Source organism: Galleria mellonella, unplaced genomic scaffold (assembly GCF_026898425.1).
Source record: "Galleria mellonella isolate WM207_F2 unplaced genomic scaffold, CSIRO_AGI_GalMel_v1 utg116, whole genome shotgun sequence".
NCBI lineage: Eukaryota > Metazoa > Arthropoda > Insecta > Lepidoptera > Pyralidae > Galleria > Galleria mellonella.
The window spans coordinates 2,271,192-2,290,544 of NW_026441978.1; the positions used below are offsets into that span (position 1 = coordinate 2,271,192).

General features: G+C 33.3%; 1 protein-coding gene across 2 annotated transcripts in view; it reads left to right on the plus strand.

Annotated features, from left to right (window-relative positions):
- The first annotated feature begins 2,590 nt into the window (after positions 1 to 2,590).
- LOC113511465 (monocarboxylate transporter 14-like) overlaps positions 2,591 to 19,353 on the plus strand; it is a 64,295-nt gene continuing 47,532 nt past the window's right edge. For both annotated transcript variants that reach the window (XM_052893936.1, XM_052893928.1), the window contains exon 1: positions 2,591 to 2,866. The gene's annotated coding sequence lies outside the window, so the exon portion shown is untranslated. The remainder of the gene's footprint in view (positions 2,867 to 19,353) is intronic.

Here is a 19,353-nt window from a genome sequence, read left to right on the forward strand (position 1 = left end):
CTTTTTGTCGTGCTGTTATTTGTTTTTTATTTTTATACAACTTAGAATGGCAAAGAAGCTGACGGCCCACCTGATGGAAAGCGGTAACTGTCACCTATAGGGGGAAAGGGATTGTTAGTAATGGAGACTGAGAATCCCATTGCTAGTAATATACCCAACCAGGTCGACCTCCTCGCGGTTCCCCCTGGAAACTATTGGAAAAATTCATCATGATGGGCTAACTGGCCTGTTTTCATTCTCATCTATCACCCTTTACTGGTGCTCCGCCAGCGTATCCCGTTAGTGCAGGCGGGGTTACCTTTCCATTATCATATATACATACATACATATCTGTCACGCCTGTCTCCCATTAGGGTAGGCAGAAACAATGGAACGCCAAGTGCTTCGATTCAAACAAACCTCTTTCGCTTCTTCCACATTCATCAATCTTTTCATACATGCTCATCCATTAAAAAAAAAAAGTATAAATGTTCAGTTCAGTTTATTTGTATTCCTAAAAATTATCTGCCGCGGATTTTATCTCTTTGCAGTGACAGATATAAAATATTATAAATATTTGTTCCCAGTCTAAATACCTACTAGATACGTCAGAAGTTTAGAGTTGGTGGTATCTATTTTAACTGTTTTTTTTTTTTTTTTTTTTATGCAACTTAGAATGACAAACAAACTGACGGCCCACCTGATGGAAAGTGGTAACCGTCGCCTATAGACATGAGCAGTACCATGGACATAACAGAGTATACTGTTTCGCCCATGATAGGGGACCATTCCTGAGGACTCAGGTGTTATTCCTCTGTACCCTGTAAATTCACTGGCGTATCCCACCCTTCAAACCGAAACACAGCCATGCAAACACAACTGCATCACGGTAGAAACACGAATGGGACAGAGGTACTCAAGCAATCGACTTTTGTACAAAGTCTCCCTCTAGCTAGAAAAAAAATCTAGCTATCAATCGATTAGCACAAGGTCAAGTCAATCATTTATTTGCATAAACATATGTAGATATTTATTTAATGATATTATTTTATATTATATAGATGGAGCATCGAGCCTCAAAAACGGTTCAACTTTTTTTTTTTGTATTTACTTATTTTTTATTACTATTTTATATATTTATACGTAGAATGTATCTTGACGTATTATTTAATAAATAAAACGAGTGTTTACACATTAAAAAGATGCAGAAATTATAAAACAAAATAAATATAGAAGTTATAAAGGAATCACTCATAACTATTTATCATGCAAAATTGTATGAAAAAGGTGACCCGTTTTTTTCGAAGTATTTGTATGGAGACACTCTATTTATATAATCTAAGGATATTATATATAACATTTAATTTAGATTGCTATGTTCCGCCGTTATCTATACTTATAATAAATCTTCTATACTTATAATGAATCTGTAGAGAGGTCAATTCTGTACATGAAATATATTTCCAAAATAATTATCTGGGGTGATCAGTGATCGATACTGATGCCAAAAATGCAATCAGTAAAATTTTTGTCTGTCTGTCTATATATTCGTTATACAAATAAAAACTACTCGACGGATTTTAACGAAATTTGGTACAATTATTCTTCATACTCCTAGGCGGGTTATAGTATATATTTCATCACGCTACGATCAATAGCAGCAGAGCAATGAAGGGAAATGTTGGGAAAACGGGAGAAACTACTCCATTTTTAGGCTTCCGTCGCATGTGCAGCCTTAATGGGCACTTTTTTAAATGTAAAAAATTCTACTTGTGCGACGCCGGGACGGGCCGCTAGTTGGGCATACAAATATATAATGGCAGAAAGATGTTCTTGGAAAGGGTTCATCCGTTATATTCCAGAAGTTTTAGCGATATTACTTTTCCCAGAAATACGACGTTGTGAAAGAAATTTCGCATTAGTAGTTTGCATGATATTATTATAAGACTCAATGAAAAATATTCTTATGTTATAATCAATTTTTTTTTGATGGGTGAAAATGGTATGGTAACCCCGCCTGCACTAACGGTATACGCTGGTAGAGCACCAGTGAAGGGTGATAGATGAGAATGAAAAGAGGCCAGTTAGACCATCATGATAAATTCATCAGGAATTACCCATGATGGTTTCCAGGAGGAACCGCGAGGAGGTCGACCTGGTTGGGTATATTGCTAGCAATGGGATTCTCAGTCTCCCTTACTAACAATCCATTTCCCCCCTGTTATAATCTATTAGGTGAATGACCTTGATATTGTTTTAGCTAGCTATGAGTAAATTGTTTTTGGTCAAATGAAGTCTGAATATTACTTTAACCACAGATTAATTATTACAGTTTGCTTTTAAGTTGCATTGATTTTTATTCATTTTTTTTTTCTTAATTAAACAGCGAGGTTTGCAAAAAGTTGCTCTTATCGTGCAATCTCAATTACTTAAGAAAGTCGTCTTTTACATTATCTTGACATTATAATGATTATAATTAAAACAATTATTATAATGTAAAATTCCACTGATAACGCGGTCTGATTTCAAGAGCTGAGAGCAAACTCGACTGGTGTGCGTAAACATTATTATCTTTATACGTTTGATAATACGCATTCTATGTGTCTATTCCTTAGGGTGAAGACGTTTTTGTTGTTTTTTTTTTTTTTTTAAAAAAAAGTGAAATTGCAAATAAAAATGCGGTTGTCTGGTGAGAGGCGCGACGCCGGTCGTCCCGCCTCCGTTTGATTTTGGAACACGAGCTTGGAACTATGTACATGGAAGCGAGCGGAAAGTGAACAGTCACCCGGTCAGATGTGTTTTGTTGCCTATCTTGAGCGCACGTGCTTCTCGTTACCAATACTGTGTGCCGTTTGTGCGAACTGTCTGTGTTTTAAACTTTGACAAGGTACGTACCGTTATTATTATTAATGTGCAAGTGTGTGCGTTCACGTCTTGAATGAATTTGTATATATAAATGTCAAAATTGTAAGCCTGTGTGCTGTTTACACGATGAATGGCTGTTTATCGTCCGACACTCGGCTGGTTAACGCGTTTCGGTTGTGTTAAACGACGTTTATTGAACACTAAAAAGTATGTAAAGTATTGAAATATTTATTGTGATAACGTGGAAAGTTGTAAAATTGTAACTGTGTGTAAATAAAAATACGTAATAAGAGTATCGATTCCGTATTGCAGCAAGTATGCAATAAATAATAGTAAATATTGTAGATAAGTTATAGCTAGCGATAAGTAGGGTTCGTACTATGTATAAGCACTAAATAACTAACGGATGTACTGTTAAGTACATTTTTTTATAATTTTAAGCATAGAAATCGTATAATTGATAACAGACATACTTATACGTACTCATGAATATAAATATTTGTATTACGCGGGGATTGAACTCGCAAATTATTGGAGACGTTTTTTTTTTATTTAATAATGGAATGGCAACCCCGCCCGCGCTAACGGTATACACTGGCGAGGCACTAGTGAGAATGAAAAGGCAGGTCAGTTAACCCATCGTGATGAATACAGCTGGGATTCAGTAGGATGGTTTCCAAGGGAAACCACGTGGAGGTCAACCTGATAGTGTATATTGCTGGCAATGGAACTGGTAGTCTGCATTACTAATAATGATGCCCCCCCCCCCTTTCCCACCAGGGAAGTGACGTAGTGTGTCGCTATACTATTAAGATTGTTAAATTTACCTCTATGTTGCGATGGTTAGGTAACTTTTTTCTATTTATGACTATTGGGAAAATTACAGTATAATTAAAATACAGAAGTACTTTAGTGCTTGTTTTATTGCTCGAGTTTTTGCGTCCTCTTTACCAGTCTCTGCTTACCTATTACACGATAACAAAAACTCATCAGTTTTTATGTAGACAAAACTGGTTTTCTTTTATCTTGCTCTATATTCGTACCTTTAATGAGAACGTGTAGATTTAGGTAACCTTAATTCGGAATACTTACTTTCAGCGGTACCTTGTAGGTTCATTTACGGGGTGCAGAGGAATAACACCTGAGTCCTCAGGAACGGCAACGCATGGGGGTATCATGGGCGAAACAGTATACTCTGTTATGTCTATGGTACTGCTCATGTCTATAGGCGACGGTTACCACTTTCCATCAGGTGGGCCGTCAGCTTGTTTGCCATTCTAAGTCGTATAAAAAAAAGGTGTTATTTTGCAGTAATACTTATTCTACTTATGTTAGATACAGAGTCTTTATTACTATTAATAATTGTTAAAAAAAGAAAAAAAAAGCAATTAATTTTGCTGGTAATATTTCTGTTGCTATGCAGATGCGTTTGCATGCCTGCGTTTTTTACTAGATATTTTTTTTAATGCGTGATAATGGAATGGTAACCCCACCCGCGCTATCGGTATACACCGGCGGGGCACCAGTGAAGGATGATAGGTCAGGATGAAGCAGGTCAGTTAGCCCATCGTGATGAATTCAACAAGAATTGTTCACGATGGTTTCCAGGGAGAACCACGAGGAGGTCGACCTAATAGGGCGTATTGCTAGCAATGGGGCTGTCAAACTCCATTGGTAATAATCCCTTTCCTCCCTCTAGTAGATCTGATTCAATCCTACAAACTAATTTTATTGTTACGTATTTAAAAAAAAAAAAAGAATTGATGAACAAAATTACAGGCAATAATTATTGTAAATACATACAGATATTTTAAAAATAAATTATTCCTTCTTTAAAAAAAATTTAGAGAAACTGGCTCAGCCGCTTTCAGTTTATGCGCATACCAACCAACAGTGTTACATTTTTATTTAGGTACTAGCGGCGCGTCCCGGCTTTGCACGGATGGACATTTCTACAACATTTTAAAAAGTCATTATTGTGACATAACGATAATAGTTGGACATATAGTATCGCGAAGTTTTTTGTAGTTATTGATATTTTCTTCAATATTGTAGAACATACTTTTGTTCTATCACCAATAGTTTCCGCAGCGCACGCGGCGAAAGATATTTTATAGCATTTTTTTTACACCTTGAATTACGTTACTAAAGTTTTAGTAAGGATTCCTAATCTTTTTCAGCAATAAATATAGCCTATGTTACTAAGGGTGAATGTAGCTTTCTAATGGTGAAAGAATTTTTGAAATCGGCAAAGTAGTTTTTGAGTTTATTCATTACAAACATACATACACACAACAATACAAATCTTTCCTCTTTATAATATAAGTGTAGATGTAGATAGTGATAATATTATCTCTTGAATGAAGCAAAAGCTATGACCGTGACATGGTTATTTTGTAGTTTAATATCAACTTCAAACATATTGCAACTTTTTTTTATAATTATAATAGTTCCGAGATTAAACTCCGTTTCACCTATCTCATCAGGTCATCATCTCACTTCAATGAGATGATGAGTGCGGTGATGAATTCGTAGGTTCATGAACAGCTTAAAAGCTTTTGTCTTAAAAGAGTTTTATACAGTTAAAAGAGTCTACTATCAATTAATAACATCGTTATAACAGTATGTTTTTTGTGTTACTGGTAAAAAAACCGGATTGATTTACATGTATTTTTGTTGAGAATACTGGAACATTTTAAAAACTAATTAGTTTAGACTTTACTTGTGACATAATGAGTTATTTTGATTTAAAAACTAAATTACTGAACCGATTTTGATAAAATTCATATGGGACCAATCTTTAACTACATATATCCTTTCAGATAAAACAGAATTCTCCAAATCCGTTCACAACTGACGGAGTTATGAGGTAACAACTATAAAAAATACACTGAATTGAGAACTTCCAGTTTTTTAATTCTATCTAGAAGCGATCTATTTTATCGTTTTTTTTTTACTTCTGAAATCCACGCATAGAAAGAAGAAGTAGTGGGCAAAAGCTAGTCATAAATAAAATATAATGTGTACTTTTTTTTTTATAATAAATCTGTATACTAGACCGGGGAGGGTAAGGAATTGCTAGTAAGGATTACCAGTCCCATTGCTAGCAATATATCCTGTCAGATCGATCTCCACTCGATCCCATCTGGAAACAATCGTGCTTAATTCCAGGTGTCGAACTGCTTAAATCACGATGGGCTAACTGACTTGCCTTTTTATTCTGACGTATTCTTCATTGGTGCCCCGCCAGAGTATACCGTTAGCGCAGGCGCGGCTTCCATTCCATTAGCATTTAAAAAAAAAAACTATATACTAGGCCTAGAGTACACTGTAGGTATGTCTATTTACAATGATACAGTCATTAGTCATTACTCCTGAACGTGACTTTATATTGCAGATATAGATTTTGTAAAATGTTCGAGTATTTGACTCATATATGCGTACATAAGTCATATAACAAAAATGTTATTTGTTATATTAATTTACACTGCTTTAGATAGATAGATAGATACTCTTTATTGTTTCCTTCAAAAGATTACAATAGTGAACTTATTATAAATATAAACAATTACAAGAAATAATCACAATGAGAAAATAATGTGCGACCTTATCGCTAAAAGCGATCTCTTCCAGGCAACCTTTGAATGGAGAGGAGTAATTATAAACAGTTTGATCGGAGGCACGATGAAAAATTTTGTTAGTTCTAAATATGGGAGATGTGATACATATATGATACTTTAATTCAAGTTAGACTGGTATTTTCCTTTTAAAAATCTTGGCAGTTCTAATTAACTATGGGTATAAAGTTATTATTTTATTCCCTCAACAGGGAGTTGAGGATTTTCTTAAACACTATATTTTTTTTTTATGCAAGAGGAAGACTTTGTACAAAAGTCGATTCCTCTGTACCTCTGTCCCATATCGTGTTTCAACCGTGAAACACAGTTTGCAACACTGTGTTTCGGTTTGAAGAATGTGGAATATAGCATGAATTTTGGGTAAAAAGGAATAAACCTGAGTCCTTGGAATGGCAACGCATGGGGGGCTTATCATCATGGGCGAAACCTATATGCTTGTTATGTCCATGATACCTCATGTCTATAAGCGACGGTTATATGTATAGTTGTATAAAAAAAAAACTTACAATGGCATACAAGCTGACGGCCCACCTGATGGAAAGTGGTAACTGTTGCCTATAAAGATGAGCAGTACCATGGACATAACATAGTATACTGTTTGCCCATGACAACCATTCGTTGTCATTCCATCAGGACTCAGGTGTTATTACTGTACCCTGTAAATTCACTGCACTTTGTATTTTGTAATTTCACTTTACATAATTCATACTTCATAATTATTAAATAAATGTCGGTCAATGACCTTGAACGTCGCGAACTACTGAAGAGCAGTTTGATTCATAATACCTACTATTGTAACCACAAACTGTTCACATAAATTGTGTAACATTACAAATATCATACATTATCAAATATAGACTTTTTCTTTTTCAATATAAATTGTAAAAGTACCGCGTTTTCATAAGTACTTTTTGCGGCCAATTGTGACAAAAAATTCGCTGATGGTAACAAGAAATAACTCAATGGACGTATAACTAAAATAAACCTCAAATGTTATTTACGATTATACTATTAAAATTATCTAAATTAAAAAATATCTTCTGTATTAGTATAATGGTAAAAAAGAAAACATGCAGTTTGCCTGATAGTGCTGGATAGCCATCGAAATTTTAGAGATTTGAGAGAAGTCATGTAGTTCGAAGGTATTTGATGCGTATATTTCGCAAATTCACATAAAAAAAAAAACCCGTCAATTAGCACACAGCACAGGTGCGTCTGTGCTTTGAGTCAAAGTGGCAATAAAAATGTAATGTAGCACCAGGCGTGTCAAAAAGCAAGAATGAGGGGTGCCGACCTTAAAGAAATGTTAGAAATTTTTAGGATACTACTTATTAAAGTTGCTAGAGAATATTTTGGCAGGGTGTTAATTCCAAAACTAGTGCAGTCACTAGAGGAAACTCTTTCGAAACCGATTTGTAGGCGACCATTTATAGGTTCAAGGGCGTGAGGACTAATAATTTTTAATTTAATAAGTTAATAATAATTTAATAAGTTAATAATAATTGTTTGCATCTATTAAAAATAACTACAGCACTTTCATCGCAACATTATCTTTCACAATTGTCATCTTATCTCGTTACATTATATAGTTATGTGTAATCTTTAATTACTCTTTGTTCTCAAGACTGATAAACTAAAACATATTTAATTGCTCGCACTGTCGTTAGGTTTTTTTTTGTCTTTATATATACCACGATCTGTCTCCTTGCTGGGACAATAAATAGTATTTTTGACGTATACTTTAATGGCGTGCTCAGTATGCGACTTGAGTCGCATCCTACTTTATTTTATAGAATCATGTCTTGGGGCATTCTGCGTTTCAGTCTGCGAGTTGTGTGATTTACGTCCATAAGATCTCTTGCCAATCTGTTAGGGTGTTTTGTTATCCTCTCCTTGTAGGATTGTGTGTGTAGTAGTATTTCCTGTCTAACAGTTCCAATTTTTAGGTCATGATGTAGTTGCTCGTTTGTGACAAACCAAAGAGCGTTGGTTATTATTCTCAGCATTTTATTTTGGAATCTTTGTAAAATCTCGACATTGGAATGAGACGCCGTTCCCCAGAGCTGGTTAGATTTTTGGCGTTTATAATTATGACAATGATTATAATTATAACGTTTATAATTATATCAAGTTGATGGAAGAGATCTCTTTTAGAGAAACTAAAAAACTTATTGTTGTTACTGTATGTTTTGGTGCAATAAAGAATATATATATTATGTTGTATCTAGGATAGATTTGTAAAATGTTTTACTAACCATCATATCAGTCTTAATATTGGGCCTCCAGCCTCCTTTTTGCCAATAGTTGCTCTTATCAGGTGATCTTTTAACAGGGACGCTGCTACCCATTCCTCGATCATTAAGTTCTCTTAGTCGCCTCAATTGTACTATTTTACTGGCTTGTGCATTAATATAATAATATCATGTACTTTCAACAGACTTAAAAAATATTAACTTAATTTGATTGTATATTTATTTCATGTTTATTTCATAACTCGGTCAATTTTAAACCGATTTGGAGAATTCTTTTTTTATCTGAAAGGTTGCTTACAGATTGGTTTTATAAAAACTTTATCAAAACTAATGTAGTAGTTTAGTTTTTAAATTAAAATTACTGGTTTAGTTACTATTGAAGCCGAGTTTTTTTTGTGGCATACACCTTAAATTATTTCTATTTGGTCATTGGGTCTGTCCCATACATTATTCTTGACTTCCTGATATGACATTCAGTTTTCCTTCGTTTCCTTTTATGTATAAATATTTCTACATATAAAAACATCCATTGATTTTATAATTTATTAATTTGTCATTAGCATAGATCTATATAACTTTTATAATTGTAACAACAAATATTTGCGGATTACGACATAATTAAAATAAATCCAATTAACATAACATTATTGGACACAGATGTTTGTCATTAGCAATTGTTGTTTATAACTATGTAATGAACAATGGAAACTCCAAAACTTCCTCTGACGTGTACATGACAGCATAATATTAGTGTACACTGTTTCATTACCATACATTTATAGTTAGCCATATTGCGTGGACATACTTTTTAATTATGACATAATATTGCAACTCAAACGTTATCTGTCCACATTTGAACATAGGTCTCCCTCATAGACGTAAAAGAAAGTATAAGGAACGCTCCTAAGCTACCTACATCTACTGACTCCCTGTAATGCATTTGAGGTCGTCACTCCATCTAGTGAGGGTCATCTTACACTGCATTTGCTTGTATAAGCTATACAGGAACTCGCTCAAGGACTTGTTTTCCTCATCTGTGGTCGGTTCTTCCAGTTATGTGATCAGTACATTGCCACTGCAGCTTGCTTATTCTTCGTGTTATGTCGGTCACTTTGATTCTTCTGCGGATATCTTCATTTCAAATCCTATTTTTTTTTTTAAGCTTTTGCAATATAATGTTGTAAACAATTAGTTTTACAATTTTTTTTTTTAGTTTCTCTTTCAAATAGTACTAGATTAAAAACAATTAATACGGCACGTATTACCACAGATTATACTGTGATATTACCTTAAAAATCGACAGTAATCTCTTTTGAATTCGGGTCAATGTCCGCTCCACTGACCTGAGACTATTGAACTCTGTTCGTAACATATTTTAATCTTGTAATACCATTTATATGATGCCAATCTATGCTATTAAGGTAATGACATTCCGATGTGGTGATGTTCACGGATATCTAACATTACATGACATTGCAGTTTCTTAAAGAGTACAGCCTCATCCTGTTAGGGAGAAAGGAATTGTTAGTAATGGGGTCTAACTGACCCATTGCTAGCAATACACCCTACCAGGTCGACCTCCACGCGGCTCCCCTGGAAACCATCGTGGTTAATTCTAGTGGAATTCGTCACGATGAGCTAACTGGCCTGCTTTCATTGTCACCTATTATCCCTCACTAGTGCTCTGCCAGCGTATATTGATAGCGCAGTCAGGGTTACCATTCCATTATCACCCATTAAAAAAATATAACAGATTTTTATAAATAATAAAGCATACAGTAATAATCGCTGTGTGGTCTCCGGCATAGAATGGGCCACCCCTTCCTTTCCCGTAGGTGTCGTAAGAGGCGACTAAGAGAGGGCTAGAGATGGGCAGCAGTGTCTCTCTTAAAACATCTCTAAAAGCCTAACTGCGACTGCTAACCCGCCTGCCAAGTGTGGCAACTACTGGCAAAACTTCCCTAGGGAAGGCTTATGTTCAGCAGCGGGCAATTAAAAGCAGTGATGAGGATGATGAATGTAGCTTTCTATAGGTGAAAGAATTATTAAAATGTGTTAAGTAATTTCTCATATTATCCATTCTTTTTTCATTTAAGAGTTTCCTCTTGTCGGTGCAACTAATTCATGCATCTTCTTCCAGTTAGTTCTATCCCAGGCCATATCCTTGACCTCCCTATACGACATGACACCTAGTATTTCTTTTATCTGTCCCATGTAGTTATTCCTCGGTCTTCGTCTTCCTCTTTTGCCCTCTATTTTTCCTTCTACTATGCTTTTAAAAAAATCGTCATTTCGTATAAAGTGGCCCAGCATTTTGCCTCTTCTATTCTCTATTATTTTTATTATTTTATTATCCATTACAAACAATGAAACTTAATATTAATATAGATTGTAGAAAGAAAGAAGTCAAACTTAATGTAACTAAATTTGTATAAAGAAATAAATAAAAAAAAAATAAAAAATAAACTAATAGTTATTATGTTGAAGTTATGACACCTCAAAAAAAAATTAGACACAGAGTAAGAAAACAGTATCTGCGGTCGAACGCAGGGTCGTGCATAATAAAATTGATTCATCGAATAACCTGTAACATATAATATGTATATTACAAAATTGCATAAACAGGTAAACCGCATAAGCTGATTGATAATTTCTCTATTACATCCTTCTTCGGTGTCACTGGGAAGTCACGCAACCCATACACACAACTTCGGAAAATGAATGAATAAAGTTAATACGATGAGTAATTAAAGTAATACGCTTAAATTCTTTGCTTAAATTCCCTCTTACGACACCCACGTGAAAGGAATGGGTGGCCCATTCTATGTTTGGATCACACGACGAACTATAACATATACCATAGATATTGCTATATCGTCATAGTCGTAGAATACTGACGGATCTGACAAAGATTACATATAAAGATCCGTCAGTATTCTACGACTATGACGATATATTTCCTACCCTTAAATATTAGTTACTTCTCCTTAAAGTTGCATGTACAATATTTGTATGAATACGCTTTATCTAATCATCTCACCTCATACAAACCGGCGATGATAACTTGACATATAAAAGAGTTTTGCTCCAGCAAACATCATTATACTTTTCACTGATATGGGTTAATTACGATTAATAAATTTTAATCTTTTACATATATATTTAAGTTCTTCGTATTATTTATTTGTATTAATTATGTGGTGTTCATATATATTAGTGTAGTGACGTTAAGTAGTTGACTGATCTATAAATATAGATAAATAGATAGATACTCTTCATTGTTTCTTTCAAAATTACAATAGTAAACTTATTATAAATATAGACAATTATAAGAAATAATCACAATTAGAAAACAATGGGGCGACCTTATCGCTAAAAGTCTAGTTAAGTTTATTTATTTATATCATCAACTAAGTGAGCTTTACAGATTCCTAATACGTTCATTAAGGAAAGCATCAGTACAGTAACCCATATGTATAATAAAATTAAAATATTATTACATTTAAATCACATAACAATAATAACACCTATATCTTAAATATTTGAACACAAATACTTTGTGGTCATCCGACGGAACTTCAGCAAATTTATCCTGTTAATATTATAAATAAAAAGATTTTTTAAGTCGTTTGCATATTTGTTACCGAATAATGTTTGAATTGTTGATTGTGTTGCATATATGGCATCCCTATATCGTTTAGTTGTACATTACAATTACGTATGGCAACACTCCTTTTAAAAATAAAATATTAAATATGGACGCTCCGAAGTTACTTTGTGTTTTATTTAAATTAATAAACATATGGTACAAACCATTCTGCCTGCCTTGTCGTATAGAGCAGATTGTATTTAAATTAAATTTAGCACAAAAAGGCACTATGTATTACATTATATTTGCTTATCATGTTGCACCGTCAATTATATTTTCTGTTATTCCTGTTTACGCTCGACTGGTAGATAACGACATATGGTGTTAAGTCCGCCATTTATACTATCTAGGTGTATTCAATTGTATGTATGTATTATGTATAATTACATTATAATATATAATACATACATTATATAAATTTGTTTATTTATTTTATAATTAATTACTAACTTAAAAAGTATATTTATATAATTTACATGCTTAAGCTGAATATGTAACTGTCTACTTATTAAATGAGATATTTTTATCATCTATTTAAAGCAAATGAAGTATTGTATTATGTTCTATTGTAAAGTTTAATAAATAAATAAATGTATGATATTATTCATTGTAATTCACGTTTGCAAACTTGCATGACCTTTTTAACACATATTTCCCGTCGCCTCTCCACATTTCGCGGCCGTACTTCTCGGTTTCTCGTTTTGTGTTATTTTAGACTAACTACGTCAGTGTTGTGGATCGGCTCATCGAATTTACGTATATTTAGAAAACAGCTGGTGGTACACATTATTTATAGAGATTTTATGATTTCTACTTCTCTGAAATGAGTCTTTGTGATCTTTCGATTTCGTATTAGTTTAAAATATATATTTAATTAAACCGCTTATCCAATAAGCGTCTTTATTTTAAATTATGGCATGAATGACAGGTATCTGTCAAAAAGTAGTAGTATAAATTTATCTACAATGGGAAAAGGCCAAGGAATTAAGGCGTACAGCCAGATCTTTAGTAGAAAGTTTGTTGTATGTTTTAACAAGGCAAAGCTGTCAAAATGTTAAGAGAACTGAGACTTTAATTAATGAAGTGAACACTTGGAACTAAAGTTTACCATACTTCGTAAATGTCACCATATCTATAGTTATATAAATTTATTTATTTACACATACATTAAACAAATATATATATATATATATATAATACTTATTAATTTTACTTTACTATATTAATTTTCAAGCAACGTGTTCTGCTCAATACTAATGAATACCGAAAAATTTTATTCATAGACCAAAAAAAAAAACGAAAAATTTCCAAAAATATTTTTTTCGGTATTCATTAGGATTGAGCGGAACACGTTGCTTGAAAATTTTTTCATCATAAGATCTCAAAACTAGAAACTTTGAGCTTTAATATCCTTTTTTTATAATTCTAGTACGATAATTTTTAAGGAAAATACAGCTACTTGAAAAACCTAAAAAAATTTGGCATTTTTTTTGATCCCTTAATTTTTTTCTCTAGTGTAAAATTAAGATAGATAAGTTTATTCTATCATAATTCACAATTCTATCTATATTTTTAATTCTAAATCGAGTAATACAAAATTGCAAGCGCACGTTTTCCTGAACCTACCAAGAGATCTTTATGAAGGTTACTGACCGTGCACGAGCGAGACAAATATAGTGTTGGATAAAGAGGCATTGCACCATGATTGTACCTAAATATTATCTTTATCTGAATTGACGTCATTAGGTATATATAGAAGTAATATATAGGAGAGTAATTTAATTTTTAACCGACATTAAAAAGAAGGAGGTACTTAATTCTGTTTTTTTTATGTTTGTTACCTCATAACTCCGTCCGTTCTAAACTGATATGGAAAATTCTTTTTTTTATCTGAAAGGATATATTTACAGATTTGTCCTATAGAAGTTTTATCAAAATCGATTCAGGAGTAATTTTTTAGACCAAAATTTGGTTTTGACATAGTTGAAGTCGGTTTTTTGTGGGACTCCTTCCATCAGGTGAGCTATCAGCTCGTTTGCCATTCAAAGTTGTATAAAAAATCACATTACAAAAAATTTTGGTTCAAAAGGCGGTATTACCATTGTATAAATATGTGGATATTAGTATGGTATATTAGTAGATGGGGAGATTAGTCCCCATTGACATCAATATAACCTATCAGGTCGACCTCCACGCGGTTCCCCCTGGAAAGCAATGTGGCTAATTTATCGTTGAGTTCGTCACGATGGACTGACTTGCCTTTTCATTCTCACTTATCATCCCTCACTGGTGCCCCGCCAGCGTATACCGATAGCGCGGTCGGGGTTACCATATGTGACTCACGCCTAATATCTAATACGATTTGAATTCCTGATAACCTATATGCAATGTTTATTAAAGCAAAAATAATGTTTACAGGACATTAACCTATCGGAATTGAAGTTGGAATATTTATTTATTTATTATATTTTATTTTACACTTTATAAAAAATAATAAATACAGTAAATAGAGGGGAAAGGGATTGTTAGTAATGGAGACTAAAAATCCCATTGCTAGCAATATACCCAACCAGGTCGATCTCCTCGCGGTTCCACCTGGAAACTATCATGGTTAATTCCTGATGAATTCATCATGATGGGCTAACTGGCCTGTTTTCATTCTCATCTATCACCCTTCACTAGTGCTCCGCCAGCGTATCCCGTTAGCGCAGGCGGGGTTACCATTCCATTTTCATCCACCAAAAAAATACAGTAAATATGATGAGAAGTTATTAAGACGGCCTTATCGCTAAGCAATCTCTTTGGGTAGAGGACATTTAGAAAAAGACAAAGGGCAGATGGCGCACTATTATATAAATACTAATGTATACAAACACACACACACATACACACTTAACTCTTTTTTGAATAAATGACTGGATAAAATTACTGTTACAATTTATAATATAAAATTTTATAATATTAATAGCATTCTTTAATATAAAATTTATGACTGCACCAATTTTTTTTTTATACAACTAAGAACGGCAAACAAGCTGACGGTCCACCTGATGGAAAGTGGTAACCGTCGCCTATAGACATGAGAAGTAGCATGGACATAACAGAGTATACAGTTTCGCCCATGATATACCCCCCATGCGTTGCCATTCCTGAGGACTCAGGTGTTATTCCTCTATACCCAGTAAATTCACGCCATATTCCACCCTTCAAACCGAAACACAGCCATGCAAACACAACTGCTTCACGGTTGAAACACGAATGGGACAGAGGTACCCAAGCAATCGACTTTTGTACAAAGTTTCCCTCTGGTATGAATGCAAATAAATGATTAATTGATTGGCAAGAATATTGTACAAAAAACTGATAAAACCAGATTTGGAATTAGATACGTATTTAATGATATTTATCATAACATTTCGATTAAACTTTTTTGGGGACAGAAAATAATTTGAATTTGGAATTTACTTATTTATTTTTTTATTTATAAGGCGATAAAGTGGCTTGGATTGTAGCGAGCTTCTTAAAGGACGATATGCTAGGAATGTAGGAATCAGCGTTCCAAGCTCATTAGTTGAATGACTTTGACACCAATAATGTTAGAGCATTCCATTAGCATATAAGAAATGTTTCTTTAATTCCATACAATATTAATATTTCGCCTACAGAGAATTAGACCTGGGTTAAATAGTTTAACTAAACTACTACTAATAATTTTATTTGCTATGATTGTGGGTAGATTGACGTATCATAAGAATCTGTAACAGATGTATATGAATAAAGATGATTGATTGATTGATTTGTATAAAACATTTATACTTATAAATTAAAAGTACCTTACAAAATCTATTTAGGTCAAGCGTGCAAATATTGGAAACAAAAATTACAATAATTTAATTACAAAAAAAATTTTTGCAGCATTTAAAAATTACGAAATTATATAATAATAAAATAACATTAATTTATTTATCATAATATTATTTTATTTTATTTTCAGATGATAGGATTCATTCTGTTAGTAACAGAGTTAATGTTAGTAAATACTTATAATTGGATGTGTGGTCCCGGCATAGAATAAGCCATCCTTTACTCGTGGGTGTTATAAGAGGCGACTAAGGGAACTTAAAGGTTGAGGGATGAGCAGCAGCGTCTCTATAACTGCGGTTGCCAACACGCCTGGCAAGCGAGTGTTTTAAGAGGGACGTTGCTACCCATCCTTTGCCTTCTCTTAATCGTCTCTTACGATACTCACAGGAAAGAAAGGGGCGGCCAATTCTATGCCGGAGTACACAAATATAAATACACATTTATATAGTTTTTTTTTTGATGGGTGAAAATGGTATGGTAACCCCGCCTGCGCTAACGGGATACGCTGGCGGAGCACCAGTGAAGGGTGATAGATGAGAATGAAAACAGCCCAGTTAACCCATCATGATGAATTCATCAGGAATTAACCATGATAGTTTCCAGGGGAACCGCGAGGAGGTCGACATGGTTGGGTATATTGCTAGCAATAGGATTCTCAGTCTCCATTACTAACAATCCCTTTCCCCCCGCATTTCTATTGTTAATAATACACTTATGATTCAGATCTATGGCTTGTAGTGCTTCTTGCGAGGTTTCACCTTTCCTAGTAGTATAGATACTCAGAAGTAATTGCGAACAATGTCCATTTACTTTGTAACTAATTGTAAATCGTTATTTATAATAATCTATTTTTATTCAGGGCTGGTCAAGGGTCGTCAACATTTTGTGGCCAGCTGGTATTTATTATACTTTATATTATATACATTTTATATTCTGTGCTTATAATTAGACTGACGACTTTATGACTGCGTGTACTGTGTATATGCATACATACACGTGCCTTATAAGGTGAACTACTTACGAACTCGGTTGGTCTGTGTGTTACTATGTCATCAATGCTGTTCCATTCATTACAAATAGGTATCTACCAGGATGGTACGTGATTGTCAAGCAGTCGTTTTGCATTCTAGGTGTACAGTTATCTATTTATATTACAAGTAGTGTTTTTTTTTTATGGTGAAAATTGTATGATAACCCCGCCTGCGCTAACGGGATACGCTGGCCGAGCACCAGTGAAGGGTGATAGATGAGAATGAAAACAGGCCAGTTAGCCCATCACGATGAATTCATCAGGAATTAACCATGATAGTTTCCAGGGAGAACCGCGAGGAGGTCGACCTGGTTGGGTATATTGCTAGCAATAGGATTCTCAGTCTCCATTACTATAATCCCTTTCCCCTCTTATAAGTAGTGTTGTTTTTTAAAAAAAATCTTTTATTAAAAATATTTATTCATTTATTTCAACTTTAATGCACACTTTGAACATAGGATGGTGTTCTCTACCAGACAATCACTAGACAAAAAAATATCCACCTTAATTTATTTATTTATTTGAAAATTACTCACCACACTTACAGTCTCCCAAAACGTGTAGTGAGCCATAGGTTTATTTTACAAACTTACAAATTTTGTACAACATTTTAAAAATATATCAATTTTATCATTAAATATGTCAATATCTGGCTGCTGAGCAATCGGAGAATTGAGCAGAGAAGTAGCCTGATAAGTGGGACCAAACTGAGCAGTTCAGGTGCGAACCGGCGTAATGTATATTTTATGACACAAAAGAAAATTCAGTCACTAGCTGGGATGGGTAAATATAATATATAGTAATATTTATATATTTTAGTAACAATCTAATCTATATACTGGTTCAATAACAAATATGTTAAAAGTCTTGTATCTAAAAAATAATGCATGATAACAGACTTTTAACATATTCGAAAATAGATATCCGACCGATATGGGGTGATATCGAAATCGGTGATGACCTTTTTTCCGCCATCAATGTCTAGAGGAAACCAGAGATATCGGATTGGTATCTATATTACTCACGCCTAATTAGCAGTTTAATTTGTATGTAAAAGAAACAAAGATGTCTCAATACATGTATTACTAATTTAATAATTTAATAAATAATAATAAATATTTTATTGTCACCTTACAATAAGTAATACCTTTTAGGTGAATTATCCACGACGAGTCGACGAACCTGATCTCATCTTCAACTGTCATCCCTCACCAGCGTAGATAATTTCATTATCATTCATAAAAAAAGACTAACATATCAGTCTTTAACGTTGTTTAGGAACCTTTTTTTTTTTTATATATATATATATATATATATATATATATATATATATATATATATATATATATGTGTGTGTGTTTGTATACATTAGTATCTATATAATTATATATCTTAACTTCACGTAAATACCCATAGTTTATATTAAATTCATTAGTATAATTTAATTTTAATTATTTATAATTTAGTTTCATTAGTAAAACATATAGATAGATAAAATACAAATGAATCAAATACGTATTAAAATAATTTTATTATAATATTCTTATAATGACAATATTAATATATATTTTGTTATAATATGCCTAGAAAGAAAGTGAACTCCCATTACTGAGTATGACTCGCCCCTATGATAAATGGAACATTCTGATTTTATTATAAATTTTAATTCTTCATGCGGTACCTAATTATTATTAAATTGTAAGTAAAAAATCGTATTAATATTATGTATACGAAAGTTGTAACAATGGATGGATTTTTTTTTTTAATATTTTAAGGGCTTTTACCTTCTTCAGGTATATCAGTCTTATTGTACCCTGAACTGATTTCTCCAACAAAACTTTATCTACCTTCCCTAGACGCGGAAAGAGAAGAATTAATGGGCATCAATAATTTACACAGATGTTCAAAAATTTCTGGTTTAAGTTCAGTTAACATAGTTTGAATAAGACCAACATTCAATTTATTTAAGTTAAAGTGGCGCATGAATTCTTCTCTTTCCTTCGTGTTAATACGACACTCTAATAGAATATGATGCACATCATCGATGGTATTACAAGTTTGACAATGGGGTGACAA